Source organism: Melanostigma gelatinosum (assembly GCF_949748355.1).
Source record: "Melanostigma gelatinosum genome assembly, chromosome: 9".
Lineage (NCBI taxonomy): Eukaryota > Metazoa > Chordata > Actinopteri > Perciformes > Zoarcidae > Melanostigma > Melanostigma gelatinosum.
The window spans coordinates 9,026,187-9,032,953 of record NC_136642.1 but is presented as its reverse complement, the minus strand read 5'-3'; positions in this window follow the sequence as shown (position 1 = coordinate 9,032,953).

The window sequence follows — 6,767 nt, the reverse complement described above, 5'->3', positions numbered from 1 at the left end:
TTTCCACAGGTGAAATTCATCGGAGAACAAAAGAGGGAGAGTTGGAGGGAAAAACAAACTCTGCAAGGTCAGCTCATAGAAAATGAAGCAACCTGTAAAAGGAGAATGAAAGAGGTAAAACCGTGACCTCCAGATTGGGCTTGAGGCCTACAGATACAGAACTGGCTGCAAGGACGCTGTGAGATGTTCGTCTGTTCGGCTTCTGCACTCAACTCTGAAGATCAGTTCAGTTCGGACAAATCTGAGTGGAAATGCACATGACCATGGTGATGGTTTCTCCTGGCCTCCTTTTCCTTCCTCACTCTCGCTCTCACCTTTAGATTGGACAGACACTCCACAGACACTTCCCTCCACTACGCCTCTGGTAAAATGAAGCCTTGTCGGAGGACATACTGTATCCGTATGTGATTTAAAACAGCAACTAAAAGACTTTCAGAGAATTATTTCCCGTTTTTTCTTTTTCTTTTATTGCCTCTCTTGTTTTGTTACCATTGTTCTGAGTGGGAATTACAGAGTTAAATACAGACCACGTGTGACAATATGGTGAATTATAACATAATAATGACACTTGACTTGCGGCTAATTGTGTTCAAGAGTTTTGTGTCCCTCCCTGTGACCCATAGCTGCTTTTTGGATGGTATCAGGGAAGGTGGATGGAGCTACTTCAAGACAACACAATGGCAAACGGTAGCAGAGGAAACTGTCTGCCTTCCTTTACACTGTGCGTGTGTGCGTTTGTAAAAATGTGTCCTTCCTGTAAGTCTGTAATTACTCAAATGAGGAGAACCATGTTCCCAGAAACAGCACTCCTCTACAAATGTTAAATGATCAGACAGCCACAAAAAGAGGAGAAAGAGCAAGAGGCTTTGAAATGTGAAATTGATGTCCCTCGTTATCCTGAGTAACACTTGCCGAGCCTTTACTTCTTTTTCACCTCTGTTCACACAGCGTAGACGAGATAGAAAGACAGGGCGAGGCTGAGACAACGATAGAGAAGAACAGAAACAGAGGAGATGGAAAGAGGCAGAGAGTGAAAAGGACACTACTGAATTTGAATGAGAAATCCCAAACTGAACTACTTCCATGATTAGATCTGTCCTGATCTGTTAATTCTGGGCATCTTTCAAGGGGCTTGTTAATGCGCCAGCAGACTGCAGCTCCAGCTTCTTCCCGTCTCTCTGTTTAGCAGACAGACTTGGCCGTCCGCAGAAGAGACTCCTGCCAGAGTGATAGACTCAACACAGCCTTGTCAATACTGTCTCAAGCTTGTGATGGCCTAATTACTGCCCTCGGGGTCTGGGAGCTCATTCAGGAGGGGGTTGAACACAGGGAAACATGCTGATTGAGAAGAAATGCATGTTTTTCACTCTGGTTCAGAAGGGAACCTCTTTTAATTATGTTGGTAATGTTACAGCCCTACTGTTGTGTGGAACTCCCAACTAAAACTAAACACCACAGTATATTAGCTATGGTGCCTAAAGGGAATACACTTTTGGATTTGCTTATTTTAGGCCTGTCATTTTCAAATTGTGGACACTTTATCGCCCATCTCCCCACTGCTTTCACAGCAATTCATTCTAGTATAATTACAAATAGCATTAAGAATGAGGCATACATTCTAAATTGTTCTTTCTGGCAACAAATCCAATGAAAAGACCAAAACCAACGATGAATCGATGAGCTGATCTTACTGATAAGTAGCCAAAGCCTCATATAAACTATATATTTGTTGCCTCATTAATGAGACCAAAGTGGCTGACTGCCACAAACAGGCTGCGGAAGTCGAAAAGTATTGAGAGACCAACACGTTCTCACTCCCAACTCGTCAAATAACGACAGTTGTTTAGGGAGCCTGATACACACAGAAGCACAGAGGCACCCTTTAGCGTCTGTATGGGTCACACAGCTGCTCATGTGAAACGAAAAGTAAGCATCGACAATTTCGTCACATGAGTCGTTTGTCACGGGACTTCCTGTGAAGATGGAAGTTTATTTTGAAAAGACACCTTGCATGTCACAAGTGGCTCTGACACGTTGAGAAGTGCCGCTAGAGGGGTACCCAGAGCGCCGCAGTTTGAAGGTCAGCAGCACTGATTAAACGTCTGCGTCTGAGGAGTTGGGAGTGATGAATGCGTTGGAGAGACACACCAGCACATTAGTGTACCCCTAGGCACACTATATAGGCCGTAACAGGTCTTTTCATGAGATTCGTTAACAAGAAGAAAATAATACAATATTGTCAGCCTTATCCTTGAAGAAGAAAACAACTGAATGTGATGAAACCACCAGGCTGCACCGTCGCCTCCACAGCAATTTTATTAATCCAAATTAAATTCTGCTTCCTGCTTCCATTGATTGTTTAGAATCACAGCACAACAGGTCAGTTTTAGGTCCGGAGTACAAGATTAAGCTGTGATTTGTTACTGCAGCATTCTTTCCCTTTGGTTTACTCGGATCAGATCTGATCACTTTCATGTGCTGCAGCTGTGTTCTCTGTTGTACAACCTCTCTGTGGAACGGTCCCCTCAAAAGTAAATGTCCTGATTTTTTTGCATTCATTGCATAGATTATAAATATATATATATATATATATATTTTATATGAAATCATTATCAAAGCATTTTCTGCAATGCAGGTTGTAGACTCAGCAGTGTCTCAGTGTTTATTGAATCATTTGTCGAATAGTGATTCACTACTTACTGAACCCGGGGGGGGGGGGGGTTATAAGCAGCCTTTGATACCTTGCTCTAAAAACGTCTTTCTGGGGCTGGAATCCAAGATTCGAGTGTTGGCTGATGCAATGTTTTCAATAAGATATAACTGAATTCACATCATCCTGTCATCCTGTGTTTTCTTACTGTTCACAGCTGATTTTATGAATGTAATACTTCCCGGCAGCTGATTCTCAAAAGTCAGTGGTCCTGTACGTATCAATAGTTTTTTTGCCCCTGAGTATCAAATGTAAAAGGAATTTGTACCACAGTCTCCGTCTCCTAAAGCCTTTTTGACTAGTCTGCTACCAGCTGCAGGCGCTACATGCTCCCAGCTCAGATCTCACCAAACAGCAGGAAAACAATCCCTCACTGGCTTCCCACCCATCCATATTCAGCAGTAATACAAAGTGTGTCACATAACATGCAAACCCACCCGTTCACCTCTTTACAAATCCCGCGACAAACAAATATATACCGGCATTGTTGTCAGGGCAAACATTGCATTGCTGTATAAAGTGATGCATTTTGCAGTGAAACAGATCTGTCGACACAGTTGTGCTGCAGATAATGAATGATAACAAACACACCCGTCCGCAACATCTTCCTTTCTTATTTCCTCGTTGTCTAAAGGTTGGGAAACCCTCTGGTTGTTTTTGTTGTTTTAAAATTTGTCTCCTTTTTGTGTCTTCTTCGGGTTGGTTCTGTGTGTGAATTCACAAACGTTCACAAATGTGACAGCACCACAGAGCCAATAAGTGGTCAACAGCTGAAAGCATTCATTAGCTGCCAAAAGCATTATTGTGGAGAGGCACGAGGAGGGTACAAACCCTAAGAAAGCAAGATATTGCCGGTGTGAATAATTGCTATTGTGAAAGGAAGGGAGGGTCACAAAACAAATCAGTTGGCGTGTCTGAACAGTCGCTCCATAAAACAAACCTTTTTGTTCAATTTTATGTTTTTTTTTCTTTGGTATTTTTTCACATTTCTATACTAGTGCTAAATGGATGATCAAAACTGATGATGAATATTATGATTACATTGTTATTATTCCGATTGAAGACCGTGAGGTTCTATGGTGTGATTGTGGGTGAAGGGTGGGGGATGGGTGGTGTTGGGACGAAGGTGCAATGATGTTCTTCAGTGAGATCGCCCTGTTGTTCAAACCTATAGAAACAAACTTCTTTTGGAATAAAAATATTCAAACAGCACTTTCCCTCTTCCTTACTGATATGGAAACGCTGCCGTAATGCCAGGTGTGGAGGAAGTACTCGGATCTTTTACTCAAGTAAAAGTGCCACTACAATCATGTAAAAGGTACTTCAGTGAAAGCGTAGAGGTATTATTCGCTAAATGTACTGCAAAAATTCAAGTATTCAATTCAAAATGGCCCCTACTCGCTTCAAACAACATTTGTCGTATCTTTCTTGTTTCCTGTCATGATCGAGCTCTACAGCACATACGGAAAAAGAGAAACCAAACATTTGGTGAGCGGTGTGAAAATGGGCAACTTTATTAAGCAATAGCCGCAAACAAAATCAAGTTCTGCTTTAAAACAAATGCAGAGACAGTTTACAGAACTGTGTAATGTTTTTTCGGTATGTTTTGCCACAAGCATGATTTAATGTGTTTATCAAGCAACAGGACTGAATAATCTCACAAAGCATGACACCGATTATAAACACAACTTAATGACTGACTTACAACAGAAAACAGATGTAATTGAACAACAAATTCAAAAAAGGTGATACCAGCCCTTATTTGAGCTTTTTACACATCAGAAAAAAATGTACTTTTGTTCTCTCGAGTCCTGACGGCACAAATGGTAATTGTAATCAAATGTCTTAAGCACTGAATATCAACATAAAATAAATGAAACGACACAAAACATGAAAAAGAAAAGAAATGAGCCTTCAAGGATGTTTTTACACAGCAAAAAACTGATGTTGCTCTGACATGTTCTGACAGCACAGAGGGAGTCCTACTGTCTAGTTCTTCTTGAATGGCTCTCTGTCCCTCTCTCCAGACCCGGCTCATCTCCCCCTGCAGACCACGTACTCTCCTCCAGCTCCCCAGACCTGCCATTCCCTACCTGTCCACCAGACCTTCCCACCGGTCCCAGTCACCTGACTGTCATTCACCTGCTCACCTGTTTCCTGCAACCTGGAACTTGTACCTGGCCTGCCCCTTTGTCCTGCCTTAAACCAGTTTCCTGTGGATCATCAGTTACTTCTGTTTGGACTTCTTACCAGTGACATAATCCATAACACGCATAATCAGTGCCGGGGCCCCTCAACTCAGGAACGACCTGCTGGAGATCAGGTAGGCCGACTGTCTTTGTTTAAATCTCTCTTAAAAACAGGATACGCTGGTAACTACGATCTAAAATAAAGAAAATAAAGTATCTTTTTTTAAGGGTCTTTTCCTAAACCTGGCTAAGTAGTTTTGTTACCTGTACAGGCTCTGCACTGCAGGTGCTTGTCAGGCTCACCGGTCGCTCCTGTTGTTGGATATTTGTAGAAGAAGGCACGAAAAAAGAAAAATCACTTTTCGGATATATGAGGATACGTTGCATTGTCCAAAAGCTAATAAAAACACAAATCAACCACACTGTTTTGTTGGTTGACATGTTCCCACGTTATGAATGATTATAAACATTTGCATTATTTATTTTGAGTCAATCTCGCACACAGACAGGCCTGGTTATTAATTGAAGGAGCAGTTGAATAACTTGTATCAGGATGTGATAAGACGTTTACCAAAAGGAAGTTAAATGGAAGTTGCAGAATAGCATCTTTAAGAGGAAGTACAGTAAAAGCCAACCGCCCCTCTGAAACGCTTGACATCTTCGGGATGCTGTGTGTTCGTCATTGGATGGAGGTGTACCATCTCTGGATGATTTGAGCTTGACCTCCGAGTAGACCTTATGTATGTGAGAGAGTGTTTTGAAGATGATGCTTTAGTGCTATGTGATTCCCATCAAGTTGAATTGTTAAAAACAAATGCATTTTTTTTTATCAAAAGCAACAAAACGGTCTAAAAAAATCAATTCAACTACAATTTAAAGACGTCGCCTCAAACCAACTCCAAGCTCACCTTGTCTCTTTCACTCACACATCACTGGGCCGCCTGCATCTGAAACACAGACAGGCTTTTGTTAGGGGAACTCACAACAAGAGATGTGGCTCAATATGCTGCTGTTGAGAAATAGAAATAACAGGAACTTGTTTTGTTTTTTTTCTCACCAGTGCAGACACGGTGCCTGACCAAAGCCTTACGTCTGAGGAAAGAAAATAGTTATTAGTCCTTTTGCTCATGACTCTGAAGTAAATTTTCTTCCAATTCATTAAGACCCTTTAAAGTACAAGTGCAAAAGTACAAACCGATGAATCAGAGCTTCTCTTTACAATTTTGAATGGACTGAATGTAAAATGAGCTTAATTTATTGTCTGCAGTGATACAGTAGTGGAGGATAAAAATGTAGTTGTTAATCGAAAATGTGAACAACATACTAATAGAATCTCATGTTGCAGCCTCTTGGTCAAGGAGTTTATTTTCAGCAGCTCATACTGTATACTCCTAATACACACCTACCTTATTCTGATGATGATGGAGTAAGTTGTGGCCAACATGGTCACTACTATCAGCAGGAATACTCCAGCAGCAATCATTCTGGGTAATATCAGCATCGCTCCTGGGATGATCGTCAAAGAGTCTTTCTTCAGTGATGTCGTGTTAAAGGATTAGTTCGATTTTACACTCATTTATTTCATTTATTTATTTTCAAGAGAGACTTGGCCAAGAGGGCAGTTTAAAAACATTTCACTTTCTTGTCAAGAGCTATATGAGAGGAGTGATACCACACTCATGATGTGAGAGTGGTATTTGTGATACTCACCTTGAACATGAAGGTTGGTGGTTCCTTCAAATGCCCCACTAGGAAAGGCTGCAACGCTGCAGATGTAAGACCCTGCATCGCTCATTTCCACATCTCGAATGATCAAAGATCGTTCTTCAATCTCCACTCTCTCCTCTAGAAACGATTCTGAAACATTA